Raw genomic sequence first — 16914 nt, forward strand, 5'->3', positions numbered from 1 at the left:
TCTTAGCCAGTACCATATTGTTTTGATGACTGCTGCTTTATAGTATAGTGTAATATCTGGTACTGCTAGGCCCCCTTCCTTCGCATTTTTTTTCATTATTTCCCTTGATATTCTTGATCTTTTGTTCTTCCAGATGAAATTTGTTATAGTTTTTTCTAATTCAGTAAAGAAGTTTTTTGGTAGCTTGATAGGTTTGGCACTAATGGACACCAGTAGTATTTAAGAAAAATAAGTTAAGCTACATGAAAATTTCAAGATAAACACATGTTTCAGAGCATGAGGATCCAATTCTAATCTTCCTCTAATAGATGGTTGGCTTTGTTCTCTGGACTAACCATTCCCATTTCCCTTTATTTAAATTTTTAGAGCTTGGCCTTATCAGGTGGATAGCCATCATGCAAGCTCAGAAAAGCTTTTATACATCTTCTGCTGGAATTTTCTCTTCTGTCTCCATAGTCTTAATGGTCCAAATCTGGTTCCTGTCCTAAACCCTCTTATGAACTTCTAAAATCAACATTTTCAGTAGCTGATCCCTTACCAGATAAGGAGGGCTGAGCCAAACAGATCCAGCTGCAAACAATTATCACTTCAAACTTTCCTTAGCTCTGATGTTTTCTTATACCCCATAGCAGGAAAATATCCAAGAGACAGACTAGAAAAAAAATTCAATATTTTAAGAATTAGTATCGAAAAATTCTCTACATGTGCCAAACTAACCCATCCCATATTGCCATGGTATATTGCTGCAAGTCGTACTTCCATGAATTTTATCTCTGCACAATGGGAGGCAAAGAAGGCTAATTGGAATGTTGCTGGAATGGCAAATGAAGCTAGGAGAGCATAGAGTAACCACCAAAATTCGGCATATGACAACTATTTTTCAGAATGAGTTAAATGTAGCATTCTTCCTCAAACAACATCTGGTGGAATTTAGCAATCTGTGCTTTTCCTTGTAATGATAATTTCTTGACATGATTTCCAAAGACCCATGGCATTGGGATTTTTCTTTCATCTTGTTTTTAAGGGATGCTAATGTTCCTCATATTTTCTTACAGAGCCTTGTCTTCAAAGTTAGTTCCTTTTGTTTATAGGACTTTCAAAGATTCCTCCAACTTTGCTATCTTTTAATTTTGCTTTGCTATTTCTTGTTGAATCACTGCTTATTTGCCTTCTATCTATATCTATATTTTTTCTATGTCTTTTACTTGATTGAAATTTCTACCTCCTGTTCTAAATCACTTTTTCCTAATTTTCCCACATCAATCTTTGGTTGATAATTTCAAACATTAACACTAAAAATTATTTTCCTAATCTTTATGACCATTGAATGGCTTTTGCAGTTGTTCCAATCTCATTTTCAGAGAGTCCTTTTGTATTAGTTTATAATTTCTTTATTCTTGGAATTTCTTCTTATAATAATGTTTGCTCTAGTATTTCTTTATTCTGGTAGCCTTTGCTTTGCTTATTTCTTTTGGCCATGATTTCCCTTGTGAAGGTTTTTTTTTCTTTCCCTTTATTTTGTGTTATTGTTATTATTCTTTTCCTTGTTTGTACATTCCTTCCTGTTTTCCAGAAGTCCATGGGACTGGCATATAATTCTATAATCAGGAATTTTCCAGAACTCTTACTATCATTTGCACTTGTGGATGCCCAGTGTTTGGCAGAAAGCCTTACAGGTACTAGGTATTTAATAAATGTTTCTTATATTTAATGTGTTGATTTATACCATATAATTCTGATTTATATTAAGGGCCTTTCTTCCCATATGATAATTTCATATTTCTGGTTGACTCTGTTATGCTTTGCCTCCAGGGTAAGAACTTTTAAAATAGCATCTACAGTGGAATATATCCAATAAGACTTCATTGATATATTTCAATTTCAAGGCAATGGATTGGGAAAGCCATTCAGTACAAGGTCAATGAATGAATCATGGTAGGCAGAAGCAGGGATTAAAAGGCAATACAAGTATATGAATATTATATTATATTTTTCCCTTTTTCCATAATAGGGAGAAGCATTAGACTGTTGCATCTGGCAAGGTCAGCTGATTCTAGAAATGAGATATTTCCTAAAGGATAAACTGTGGTAGAGTTTCCCTGTGTAAATTTTACTATTCAAATATATTTATGAGAAAGGAAAATAAAGAAATTTCCACAAATACTTGTTAAGCTCTTATTCTATCCCGAGTTCAGCTTTAGTTCCTAGAAAAATAACAGTTATTTTGTATTTATTTTAACACTTACAGGTTTATGAAGTACTTTCATACAATCGGTCAATCAGTCAGCAAACACTTATTAAGTGCATATTAGGTACCAAGTACTATGTAAAGCCCTGGGGAAAATACAAACAAAAAAGAATAACAGACCCAACAAAACCAATGCAACCAAGATTAGAAGACAAATAACAAACTTGGAAAAAAATCTTTAAAGTAAGTGTTTCTGACAAAGGTCTCATTTCTCAAATCTAAAGAGAATTGGGTCAAATTTATAAGAATATAAAGAATTCTCCAATTGACAATGGGCCAACAGATATGAAAAGGAAATTCTTAGAAAAAAAATTAAAATTATCTTTACTCATATTTTTTTTAAAAAATGTTCTAAACCATAAAAAATTAGAGAAGTACAAATTAAAACAATTCTGAAGTGCCACCTTACACTTATCAGACTGGTTAATATGACAAAAAAGAAATTAATATGTGTTGGAGGGGATGTAGAAAAATTGAGAGCCTAATACACTGTTGATGGAGCTGTGAACTAATATAACCATTCTGTAGAATAATCTGGAACCATGTCCAAAGGGTCATCAAACTATATATAACCTTTGACCCAACAATACCAGTACTAGGCTTGTCTCCCAAAGAATACAAAGATAGGGGAAAAGGACCTATTTGTAAAATATATAAATATTCACATATATATGTTTATAGCAGCTCTTTTTGTGATGGCAAAGAATTGGAAACTGAAGGGTTGCCCATTATTTGAAAAACAAGTTGTGGTATATGAATGTAATGGACTATTATTGTACTCTAAGAAATGACAAAGAAGATGATCACAAAAAAGACTTCAAAAGACTTCTATGAAGTGATGCCAAGTGAAGTGAGCAGAACCAGGAGAACACTGTATACAGTAACAACACCACTGTATGATAATCAACTATGGATGGCAACTGTTATGAATAATGCAAATATCCAAGACAACTCTAAGAGACTCATGATGAAAAAAGGTTATCCACTGCTAAAAAAGGAAATGATGGAGTCTGAATGTAGACTGAAGTATTCCATTTTTTACTTTATTTCCTTCATGATTTTTTCTAGGGTAAGTAATTTGTGTCTTGTTTCACAATATGGAAATATTTACTGTATGATAACATATAATCAATATCATATTACCTTCTGTCTAGGGAGGAAGGAGGGTTGGGAAGGAAGGAGAGAATATAGATTGCAAAATGTCACGAGATGATTATTAAAATTATATTGATATATAGACTGGAACAAAAATTTGTCAAATTCAAAAAAAGAATCACAGTCCCTGCCTTCAAGGAGCTTATTTTCAAGGGGAGAAACAAAACACAAAAGGGAACTTAGAGAGCTAGGTAGATCAGTGGATAAAGTGTTGGACTTGCACTCTGCTTAATATACTTGCTAGCATTGAGATTCTGGGCAAATTGCTTAACCTGCCTCAGTTTCCTCACTTGTAAAATGAGCATAATGATGGTTTCTTGATCCCACATTTATAGTTAGTATATAATGACATATTCTTTGGAAAACTTAAAAGCTCTATATAAATGCTAGGCATTATGATATGCTAACCTGAAATAAAAGGAATTACCAAAGTAGAAACAATGGTCTTTAATCAGGGTGGAAGAATTCTAGTTCAGGGTCATCCCACAACATGAGAGAATGTACTAACTCTAAAGGGGCAGGTATAAAGTAACTTTGACAGGGAAGAATTATGGAGGGGGAACAGCAAAGATGAGGAATGACTAATATTTGATGATATTCAAGACTCTAAATATGATTAAAATCTTATCAAATCACAGGCTTTAGGAATGATTAGTTTCCAGAGATATCATAAGACTTCCTCCAACTATGAAATCAGTGATGTCAAGGTAGCCCCTTCTGACAATGGTATTTAATACTTAATGGTTGTTCAGGCATTTTTCAGTTGTGTCCAACACTCTGTGACCCCATTTGGGGTTTTCTTGACACATAGTGGAGAGGTTTGTTATTTCCTTCTCCAGTTCATTTTACAGATGAAGAACTGAAGTAAATAAGATTAAGTGACTTGTCCAGGACCCCACAGTTAGGAGGTATCTGAGGCCAAGTCAGGAATATGTTTTCCTGATGCCAGTTTGGTGCTTTATCCACTATGCTCTTTAGTTAAAACCATTTTCATAATTATTATTCTTAAAAGCGAAGTGAAGGGAAGACTTCTGGGATGTGTGGGTAGCTTACACATGGTGGCAAAGTCAGAAGCAGGGGAGGGAAAAGAATGAAAGATGACTGGCCTTTCCCTTAAAAAGGGCTAGGAAGAACCTACAAATGTAAGAAAGAGGATGTCAGGCATTTCAAGAATGAGAAGTCCAAAGGTACTGTTATGAATAAAAATTAATCATGGAGGTTCAATACTAGATTTATAAGCATTTATTAGTAAAGAAGAAAGAGAGAAATAAGGTTTCCAATCTTTCTAACTTAAGGTAAAATTCTGGTCCCCCATTTCAGCCTGAGGTTCCTTCCACTCTTGCCAGAAATCAAGAGATAAGAGCTCAGAGAAAAGCTCCAGCTCAGCGATATATACAGAAGCAAAGAGAGTGACTCAGTTTCTTCCACTGGATTTTCAAACCTAAGCTTCTCCCCCAATCCTCCCCTTGGCCAATGGCTTTCCCATGATGCTATCTGGCTCCCTGATGCCATCCCACCATCCCACCTGCAGACAGGTGACTTGGATTCCTATGTTGAGTCTTTCCGAGATGGTGGTCCCTTAGCTATTCAATTCACAAAGGACTGAGCAACTTCTAGGATGAGAAGGAAGCTGAGTCATAGTGTTTGGAAATCTGTTTTACAAAGTCAGAAGCAGGGCCCAGAGAGACTCTCACATGTATTATTCCATTTGATGGTCACAACACAAAAATAAGCCATGGAAGTCAGAATAATGGAATCTAATTTTATTAATGTGGAAAGAGAGGCTTACAGAGCTTTAGCACCTTTTTGTACCTTAAATAGAAGGTAAAGGACAAAGTCAGGACTAAAACACAGGTGCTTGGACTGTGAATACATGTCACATCTCTGAAAAGATATAAAAATGAACCTGTAGTTAAAAAATATAATGATAATAAAAAAATTCTTTTTTAGTCATTTCCCAGAATCAACCAGTTTTCTCTCTGGAGGTGGATCACATTTTTCATCTTTTTTCATCCCAGTCCTTTGAGATTATTGTGTAGATTGTTGTATTCATCTGACAGCTAAGACTTTCATGATTGATCTTTGTTACTCTATTGCTGTTGCTGTGTACCATCTTCTTATGGTTCTGCTCATTTCAGTTTGGAACAGTTGAAGTAAGTCTTCCCGGTTTTTGCTGCAAACAGCCCTCCTGCGTAATCATGTATCACACCTTGTTTGGCCGTTCAAGGATTCTTTAGCAAATCAGAAGCCCATGTATTCAGTAGTTGTCACTGTGTCTCTGTGTTATGTGTCCTGCCATCGCTTTGGCACTCACTCTCCCTTCTCTCCTTTGCTGGAATGGCTCCCTCTTCCCCTCTTTCTCTTAGAATTCTCGCCTTCGCCCAAGACTCGCCTCCCATGCCTCCTTCTACAAGAGACCTTTTCTTGTCACTCCTCCGGCCCCACGACAGCCTCCAGCTTCGAGGCATTCATGTCTAAGTTTGCCTTTGGTCTACTGTACCTGCGTCTTGCCTCTCCTGCTGATTTTCTCCTTATTCCCCGAACCTGCTCCCTCTTTCTCAGCCCATCTCAAGATGATTATTTTCTTTTATTGTTTCAAGTCCTACTTTATGAGCATTGGTTTGCCACATTCCCTTCCCCCGGGTTGGGCATTAGTCATGGATGTCTCTGGGAGGCAGCTGAATGCATTCCTCATAAGATCATTCTTGCTCAACATCATCAAAGTGCGCCATTTTCTCTTTAACACTTCAGGATGAAGAGGGGCGTCCATCATGGGTAATACAGAGGATGGGATTAAAATGGAGGGCAGATAATGCCAAGAACATAGAAGAACAACACAATAACCCATGACGTTTTACAGCATCATCATGTTCAAAAGGGCTTTATTTATTTTTTTCTCTCATCTGAGCCTCTCAGGCCCTCATGGGGGGAGACCATGGATGTTCCTGGTTTTCAGATGAGCAGGCTTCAGAGAGTTGGATTAAGCTGCCCATCGTCCTATCGCTTGGAGCTGCCTGCTCCCCAACACTATGGGAGAATGGATCAGCTACTGCTCACAGCCTTGGGAAGTCATCGGAATAAAGATCCTCTGAAATGTATGAAGGGTATCAGAGTCATGGCCTGATGGCCCTTGGCTGAACACGGTCACTATTTGTTTTGGGGGGTTGTAATTGCTGTAGTCGTGTCACAGCCGTTGATAGAGAATGGGAACAAAGCCAAATATGTACTTTAGCGGTGTCAGAGAAGCCAATAGAACAAACTACATTATTGGATTTCCCAAAAGAAGACTCTAGAATAAGGCCTTAGGCAAAGACAAGCATCATAATATGGGAGAAAGCCAGCTCACAATTGACTTTGCAATGATTGCTTGCTCTGATGAACATCATCTCAGGATGGGACTCAAAGGTCTTATTGGATCCATGAAGATACCCTGATTTTCCTTCACATAAAAAGTTCTTACATTAAAAAATGTTTAGAATACAATTTTATTGGCATATTTCATTTTTATATCACCTTAATTTTCCAAAATATTCCCCTTCTTCTAGAGAACTATCCTTCATGAGAAAGAATGAAAGGGAAAAAATGGGAAAACAATTTCAAAACACCAACTACTATATGGAAAAAAATTAACTTTTATGCAGTGTTTATTTAACCAACTCTTCTAAAATCAATTGGAAAAGAAAAGGAACCCTGCTTGGGAATTTGTTGTAGAATCAATTCCATAATACTACTCACGAGGTATTGGTGAGATTAAATACAGTAATGACCTTTTTAAAAAAGCCCTTTGGGGATGGAGCCAAGAGAGCCCAGAAGGCACCTGGTGCCACCAGATCTCGACCAAATTACCCTCCAAAAACTCTGATATAACACTTTGGAATGGTTTCTGGAGCAGCATAACTCACAAAAATTCAAGGTGAATAAATTTTTCAGTCTAAACCAGCCTAGAAGGCCTGCACGAAAGATCTAATGCATCCTGATGGAGGTGGAGCACAAAGCTGTGCACCAGGGCAGGTCCCACTTTAGGTGCAGCTAAAGCAGCAGTGAAGGCTTCCAGAATACTCGGCCACAGATGGGGAAGGTGGATTGGACAACTGCTCAGGAGGAGATTAGAGGGATAGTCTGTGGACTTTGTCACCATAAACTGTATTTGGGATGGAGAGCTGGGAGCTACATTGGGGGTTCCTAGTTCAAACCTCCTTTATCCTGCTTCTTGCGCAATATCTAGCCCGAACTCAAAGGTTTATCAATAAAACATACCCAGAGTCCCTCGTGACCTTGTTAAGGGCATCCAGGTGTTCTGCTCTATGAACTCAGAAGATGCACGACCACAAGCTGCAGATGCCGCCCAACAGGGCTTGGGCTTCCTGGCATTTGTATTGATAGTTCCAGGTAGCTCAGATCTGCCTTTCAAACCCCCAGATTTCCACTAAGAGCTGGTCTCCAGGCTCTTTGTTTGCTTGGTGCAATCTCGCTTGATCTCACTTAGCCAACGACCTGCTGTTCTGACCCTGGGCTAAGACTTTGGTCCCACATTATTGGCTTTTGTCCCAGGTTTTACCCCCTTCACTGACCAAAATTGTCTTTTTTAAACCAAGGTTACAGCTGGGAGGACTTTCCTTTAACATTTGTACTGCCAAGTCACAGATCCGACCACGCTTCACCCCCACTTAAATAGCTTCAAAGGTTCTCTCCTGCTTTGTCTGGCATTCAAGGCTCCTCATGATTGGGATGTGGTCTACCTTCAAGGAAGCCCCATTTATCTTATTCCTTCCTTTTTATCTCAGTCAAAGGAGACCATTTCCTGCATGCCGTGCCCCCATTTCCATATTCTGCCTTTGTTCCTTGGTCTCCAGTGCTCGGAATACCCTGCCTTCCCCTCTCAGCCAGTTTCTTTCAGTAATCAGTTCAAATGCCGCTACCTGAGGGCTTTCTTAATTCTTGTACTTGCTGTCCCCTCCGCACAGCATGTAGGACAGAATAAGAGGGTCTGCAGCTGGACTTTCATTCATATATGGGAAGCCCCCCTGCCCATGTCGGTCATTCGCCATTTATTTACCAATAGTCTTAGAGAGTTGGGGTGGCCAGTGGCACAGTAGATAGAACTTGGGGTCTAGAGTCAGCAAAACCAGAATTCAAATACAAACCCAGACCCTTAGTCACCCTGGACAGGTTGGCCTCAGTTCCTCATCTGTAAAATGAGCTAGAGAAAAAAAGGGACCCTCCAATATCTACCCAGAAAACCCTTAATGGGTCATGAAGTGTTAGACATGACTGAAAAGACTAAACAGTAACAACTTAGAGAGTTACTGAAAGCATTATATCTGAGAAAAAAGGGTTAAGTGACTTGTCCAGGGTCACACAGATATGTGTGCCAGAGATGGGACTTGAACCTTGTTCTTTCTTACTGTGAAGCTAGCTTTCTGTTTACTCTGCCCTTCTGTGATTACTATACAACAGAAGACTGACATGCTTCAAGAATCGATCAGTAATAATTAAGAATGAAAACCTATAAAATACACAATTCCAGGGATTATTCACCTGAATTCTGCCCCCCCTTTTCCCATCCATCTCTGGAAGATCTGGCTACTTAACCTTAATTTATTGCAACTCTGGACCTAACCTTAGGGGAGGTGCAATGTTGAAATTTTTGTCTATGAATTTCCAGTTCAGCGATGAATTCAGTGAAAAAAAAAATTCCCCAGTAAATTCTGTCCTCCTGGGAGCACCCTGACAATTCATCTCGCTCTGTCTTTGTCTCTCTCTCTATGTCTATGTCTATCTCTATCTATAATCTTACACATTATCTTCATATATATATATATATACGTGTACCTATGTATGTATGTGTGTGCTGTACACATGCCTACATATAAGTATATGTTTATGTATGTGACGCTTGACTCTCTTCCCACCAAACATCAGTTCCACCAAGAACCTACCTATCAGGTCGATAGAATCCAGACATCAGAGACCGTATGCAGAGGAGAATATGTCAGATAATACATAGTGTGAATGGGTTCTCCCATTGGATGCAGGGTATCTCAGCTCATCATCAAAACTCTGACTCAAATGACCATTAAAATGTTCTCATCTCTCAGTCTAGGGAAACTTGTGAATGGTTGAGGAAGGTGAGGATGAGGAAGGAATATGAAAATATAGACGTTTCTTCTTAGTTATGAAAATAATTCCTGGAAGGAAGAAGTAAAGGCTTGAGACAAGTAGAGTCCAAACGATAGGAGCACCATCACTGAAGCCTGAGGCGATTCAGAATTTCTTTACATGTAGAACTATTAATGTCATGATTCTTGAAAATAATAAACATCTACATACATTCTTCATCCAAGCTTTGGGACAGCTGATTAACTCTGTTTGAAAGTTATCATAATTCATAGGGGAAGATTCATTCATCCCAAAGCATTTATTAAGCAAAGACCAGGATAAGCATTTAGGATAAGCCTTCTCAACCCTTTCTCCTTGACCTCAAGGAGTTTACATCTGCTAGGAGGGAAGCCTGTGCACAGGGTTAGGAGATACCACCCATATCATTTCCATTTTATAATGAAGGGACTAAGTCAAAAGACAGACTACATCCATCTTCTAATTCCTAGTTTTGTATTCTTTTCGGCATACCCCACAGAATCCCCCAGCTATGGGGCCATCAAGCCCAACCTTTCCCTCAATAAGAGTTCCCCGGCTACCATATTGATTGCAGATGGTCTTGCAATCAGCATTCAAAGACCCCTGTGAAGAGATCCTCATGACCCACCAACACAACCCATCCTCCCTTTGGAAAGCTCTAATGCTTTGGAAGAGTGTCTTTTAAATTCTTCCACTGACACTTACCCATTGTTCATAGTTTTGCCTTTGGCGACCAGCTAGAACAAGAAGACAGATTCTCCATCCGTGAAAGGCTCTTCAAATACATGAAGCTGGCGGTTCTATGCTAGGGTAGAAGTCGCTGCTCTAGGATGAGCATTCCCAACCCTTTCTAAGACTTCTTTTTTTTTTTTTTAGCACAATCTCATAATCGTCATTGCCATCTTATAAATGCTTCCTTTCAGTTTCTTTAAAAAATCATTTCCTTCCCTTGAATAAAACACTCTTCCTGTGGCCTGACCAGAGCAGCGCAGAGTGAGACCATCACCGCCATCATCCTGGTCATTAAGTCCTCATGAAATGCGCCCTGAGTTTGTATGAGCTTTGGGGGTTGCTGAGAATGCTACTAGATTGGATTGGAACAAACAGCCTTTTAAAACTCAGATATTTTTTTCTGGAAAATTCTATCTAGCCAGGTCTTGGCCCCTTTGTCTTGGTGAAATTGATTTTTGAAGCTTCCTAAGACTTTGCATTTAAATGTATTACATGTTACATTTGCATTTAAATATATTACATAATGAATTAGGTTCATTCTAGAATTGTAGTCTACTGTCTCCCTCAGACTCGTGAGTGTTGTTTCATTGTCCTTAGACTGAACGTGAGCTCTTCGGTCTAACAGAGTGAGGTATGTCGAAATCTAGAGAGGCCAGGGACTGGCGAGGAGGGGGGAAACCACTCAAAAGCCACTCCAGAGAGAAGATAAGCAAGTCTTGGGAGATGTTTGGCTGAAGCCTTTTCAAGAGCCCAGGAGGGAAATAACAAAACTGAGTGCCAGCCAGCCCGTCCTACCCATCAAAGTTTAAGCTAAAAACAAACAAACAAACTAAAAAACCTTACCTTCCTTTTTTAGTATCAATTCTAAGATAGAAGATAGAGGGCTAAGCAAACAGGGTTAAGTGACTTGTCCAGGGTCACCGAACTAGGGACTGTCTGAGGTCATATTTGAACCCAGACCCTCCTGACTTCAGGTCTGGTGCTCTATCCGCTCTGTTATCTTGCTGCCCCTCAAGGTTCAAACTTGACTAACATACATGTTTATTCAATCAGTGATGAAAATAAAATAAAATTTAAAATTAAATTAAATTTAAATAATAAACAAAACAAAACACTTTGATTCACACAAGGATACAAAAGCAGCATATGGCACGCCTCCCACTCTCAAAAGTCTAGCAATCTTATCAGGATTTTTTTAAAAAATGCATTAATGAGGCAATGATTCAGGCCCACGAGGTATAATATGGAGATTTAGGGGCTCCAGGAGGGACAGGCAAGGATGGGCCAGCAATGGGGAGGAAGAAATAGGTGGGTGGTACTTTCTAGAAAAGTGGCCCGATCTTGAAGGTGGGTAGAATTTGAGTAGACAGAAGGAATTCCAAATGCATGATTGCAGGAGCAAAGTGGTAGCAGCAGGATTCTCCCAAGCATATGTGGGAGGATGAATACCTGATACAAATTGAGGACGTGGACTCGGGATGAATGGGGGGTTACACCTTGGGAGGAGGATGAAAAAAGCTGGACTGGGCAGGGCTTCGGGTGCCGGGATAAGGGATCGGGCTCAGGAAAATCAGCAGAGGAAGTCACGACGGGAATTTTTTCTGTCTCAAAACATGATGTCAATGCTATTTGGGAAAGCTGAATTTGGCTAAAAGAGTAGGAAACCAGATCAAGAATAATTGTCAGCAGGCTAAAGATCTCGTCATCCCAGAAACTGGAAATGGAAAGGATGGAACAGAATCCAGTGGAAAGAACTTTGGGGAAACATGTCCTTTAGACATCTCCTCACCTCTGGGGTATGAAGAACACTGACTGCTCTCAAAAATAGACTCTTGTTTCAGGACCGAAGCTAAATTTGCTTGAAGTATTTTTGTTAAATTGCATTGAAATCTGTTCAGAGTGACACTACTACATCATGCAGATAAACAGACGGAGGGACAGATGGATGTGGCCACGCTAATGGGTTGCCATGTTGATTTAAGACACATCCGAAAGGTCACTTCACTTGTGATGCATATTTGTATTGGAGGAAAAAAATATTGAGGTAGGAGTTATCGACCTCTTAAAACAATTACTTACCTTCCTTTTTGCCACTTCCTACAGAAAAAGGCTTTGTGTCATGTCCACTTTGATCAAAGTTCCCAGTAAGAGAGTTAAATTTGGAGGACTGAACGGCTTGTTCTCCCCCTTCCTCCCCCGGTGGGGTTTAATGCAGAATTGTGATCATAGCTCCTCAAAATGACTCTTACACAACTCTCCCTAATTCTGTTCCAAGCTTCAGCAATTTTTAGTAGTTAACAGATCTTGTTCAAATGGGCTGGTCTCCTCACCAAAGACTCTCTTCTTTGGTTTCAGTTGATAATAATAATTTTTAAAGCCCCTTGATTCATTATAAAATGAATATCACGGGGTGTTTTATTCTCTGCACAGAATGAAGGTATTTTCATCAATAAATCAAGGAAAAAAATATTAAACAATCATTCTAGGTTCAGGAGTGGGTTGGGTGCTATGGTTAGGAAGACAAAATAAATGATCCTTTCTCAAACTATATCCAAATTTTCATAGTGTCGTTTTTTTTTTTTTTTTGGCAACAACTAAGTTGAAACAGAGTAGATACCCCAAATTGGGGAATGGCTTGGGGAAAGTCAGTAAGTGAATGGAATGCAATGTGACCTATAGACACTACAAAAGTAGCCTAGGCTGATGCAGAATGAAGAAGCCGATGACTGTACAATAACTTCAACAATGTATATGGAGAGATAGAACTAGCACAAAACAACCTAAAATGAATGTTGCAAAATCACAAGGAGCAAGTTGGGCTCCAAAGAAGAGTTATGAGAAAATATCTCCTATGACTGTTCAGATGTGTTTGTGTATGTGGGTGGTCCATAAGGGTGGGACACAATCCGTATTATCATTTGTTCTCATATTTTGATTGATTTTGTTGATCTTTCTCCTTTTCCCCTTTTCCAGGAGAAGATAATTCTTCGTTACATAGGATGACTTTCTAAGAGGGAGACAGAGGAAGGTAAAGGAGGAAATACAAGCTATGGAAAAACAAAAATATGACTAAACTTTACAGTTAAAAAGTAAACACATTGCTGGAGATTCCTGAGCTAAAATTGTTAAAGGCTGCAGATAGATCCACAAAGAAGCTTGAACCCGGGTTACATTTTTAAGGCTCCAAGTGAAAGATAGGCGTCACTTCAGTGCTTCTAGATTAGGAAGCTGCGTTAACAAGAACTGACGTGGCTTGGCCCAGAATAGGTCATGTTAAGCTCATTTCATGTAGCTCGAGGTAATACTGTAAATATCCATAGTCTAATTTTTAGCAAAACATTTGGCACTCGTGTTTTTTGGCTATGAAAAAGAAATTGGGTTCAAGTTTAGGTAAGCTGAAAGACCAAAAGGATCCTTATTTTGTAGATATTACCTTGTCAGATACTTGATCTATCTGCAAAATGGAAAGTCAGGTAGGGAAATCTCTATATTTGGACCCCAACATGATAGTTGAGGATGGGTTTATAGAAGTGGAAATGACATTGAAGAAAACAAGGGCAGGAATTATAGCAGATCTCAATCTACTATATGCAGTTGGAGTCAATGATGAAGAAAAATAATCTAAAGGCATTTACATATTGAATTCTAAAGTGTTTGAGAGAAAAGAGTTCTCAAGGATGTAGGGAAAACTCTTGGGGATTATTATTATCTCTCCCCTCCAAAAAACCCCACACGAACTGAGAGGACTAATATATATTTGCTTTAAAACGCTATGAAGTCTATTCGAGAATAGTCTCAACGTGTTTCGAGGGCATCATTGATAATGATATTAAAAAGAAACAAGCAAGTTTTCACATGTGATAATACAAAGATTACATCACTATCAAACAACCAGGAAATATAGGAACCCATTATGATCAATTGGCTACAAAAACAGCTTTGAATTCAGTGGAACAAAATGCTCCTTGAAAGACTCTTCCTTTTGGGGAAAAATAAATATAATTTTTTTAAAGAAAGACTCTTCCCCAGGAGGTTCTCCCATGAGCATTTCAGAATTATAGGATGATAGTTTGAGTTGTAAGGGGCCATGGAGATCATCCATTCCAACCTCCTTGTTTAAGAGGTTAATAGCTAACTACTCTCACCTCTCTCAGGAATATGGATTAATTCTATAATTTCATTGTCCACATAGAGAATTTCCAGGTGAGGAAACACCATCTAGCAAGGCAGATCACTTCCTTTTCTTCTATTTGGAACCTTGGGCCATTGTCTAGGCAAAAAGGGGATCAACCGAAATGGAGTTAGTCGCACATTTTGGAAATGGATTTAGTCAATATGAGAATTTGCTTTGAATATGCTAACCCTTATGCAAGGGTTTTGTTAATATTTTCTGTATTTTTCAGGGATGGAGATTAGCAAGATGGAAAAATAAATGTTTGATAACTGAAAATAAAATATAAAGGAACAAAAGGGCTCGGAGATGTTAAGCCATTTTTCCCAGGATCACAGTCAGTGCTTATCAGAAGCACCTCTTGAACCTAGATCTTCCTGCCTTTAAAGCCCACTTTCTCTCTACTATACCATGCGTTTGCTGCCATTGTTACCTAGTTAGTTTAGTCATGTCTGACTCTGTGGCATGGAAGGCTTTGTCATTTCCTTTTCTAATTCACTTTGTGGATGAAGAAGCTGAGTGAAATAGGGCTAAGTGACTTGCCCAAGGACATACAGCTACTAAGTGACTGAGGCCAGAATTGAGCTCAAATTTTCCTGACTTCAGGCTTAGTGTTTTATCCACTGAGCCCTCACCTAGCTGCCTCCTGCCAGGCTGTCTCTATTATTTTGAATTTAAACTACTAAAATTTCCTTTTATTCCATTCAGGCCAACCTTCTAGACCATCAAGATTATTCAAATCCTGAATCTTTTACAAAGTATGTTTGCTAATTGGAGAAAACAGCCAATCTTGTCTTTATCCAAGTCATTCATAAAAACCAACCAACCAAACAAACAAACAAAACAAAACCAAAAATGAACTCAGCACAGGGACAAGCACAGCTCTCTAGAGCACACAATGGGAGTTGTCTGTTATTGTTTAGTCATTTTTTCTCATCCTTGGTGACCCCACTTGGAATTTCCTTGGCAAAGATACTAGTGTGGTCTGCCATGTCCTTCTCTGACTTTTTTTTATAGATGAGGAACTGAGGCAGCCAGGCCCAGCATCGCACAGCTCTAGAGTAAGGGTCTGAGGCTGGATTTGAACTCAGAAAAAGATGAATCTTTCCAACTAACACTCTCCCTCCTTCTCAGGAAGTGTTGATGACAACTCTTTGATGTCTTCTGAGAGCCTTTCCAACACTATTATTCTAAGACTGTTTCCTTATCGTATTTACAGGATTCATGAAATTTATAGAATCCATCATTTTCTCCAAGATTCTGCCCAAGCATGACCCTCACAGGAAGCTTCATGCTCTATCTCTTTATATGCCAAGTGCCTAACCCAAAACCTGTTGAATAATTGATTGGGTTGGATTGGACTAATGGCTTAACTCAACTGTGTGGGACGATGATTAATGGTGTTCAGGAAAAAAATTGTTATACTGTTTAAATCCAAATCTAAGTGATTAAAGGTTGTTGGTACCCAGAATGTTGTCTGACTCCAGTAACTCTCTGAGAATGCCAGAGATGACTACTTGGTATTTTGTGTTCCTTCTGCTCCTGTATCCACCCAAAACCTTCTTTTTTTGGGTTACCTCATCCAGGACATGTGATGAGTTTGCCCAAGCTTGCATTTCGAATCCATTCAAATTTGATTGAATGTTCAGTTACTCCTATCTGGCTCGATCTCCCTCGCTTTGGAGTTGCCTTCTTGGCAGCTTTGTTTAACTCTTTACACATATGGTCTGTGTGTGGGCACCATTGTCTGAATCCTACGGAATATGAACTTCCCAGAGCTTGGATGAGAGCATCCTTTCCAGCTTACTCTTCTCTGCCAGAGGACTTAATAAATCCCTAAAACTATTTCAGATTTGGGGGTTTGTTCTTATGAATGACAAAAGCTGAGTTTTTCCTGAAGTCCTTTTAGACCCATCAGCTGATCATCATCTCCTTCAGTCTGGACCTTACAAAGCATTTTGTCACTACTTCACATTCATTTTAGATATTATTTCCTGTGGAATGGCTAAATTTCCAGTCTGTCAGTTGATGTAGGGCACAGGATGGAAGGACAGATGACACAGTTCTGACAACCTGTCCCTATATTAGCTAATGGGATAAGAGCATGACTCTGTCCTTTCCCTTGCTTTTGTCTTTTAGATATTTTAATAAGATTACATCATCTCTCCTGACCATAAGCTTGTGAGCATAAACATGATATCTTAACCAAATGTCATGGGTCCTGCAGGGTCATCTTCAGTTGTAGGTGATTAATTAATGTCGGTTGGGTTTAAATGGAATCCATTGAATTTGTTCTTGGGAATTCATCATGGCTGCCACTGAAAGCTCTCCAATTCCTCCATACTTTTCTTTCTTTTTTCTTTCTTTCTTTCTTTCTTTTTTTCTTTCTTTTTTTCTTTCTTTCTTTCTTTCTTTCTTTCTTTCTTTCTTTCTTTCTTTCTTTCTTTCTTTCTTTCTTTCTTTCTTTCTT

This window comes from Gracilinanus agilis, chromosome 4, assembly GCF_016433145.1.
Source record: "Gracilinanus agilis isolate LMUSP501 chromosome 4, AgileGrace, whole genome shotgun sequence".
Taxonomy (NCBI): Eukaryota; Metazoa; Chordata; class Mammalia; order Didelphimorphia; family Didelphidae; genus Gracilinanus; species Gracilinanus agilis.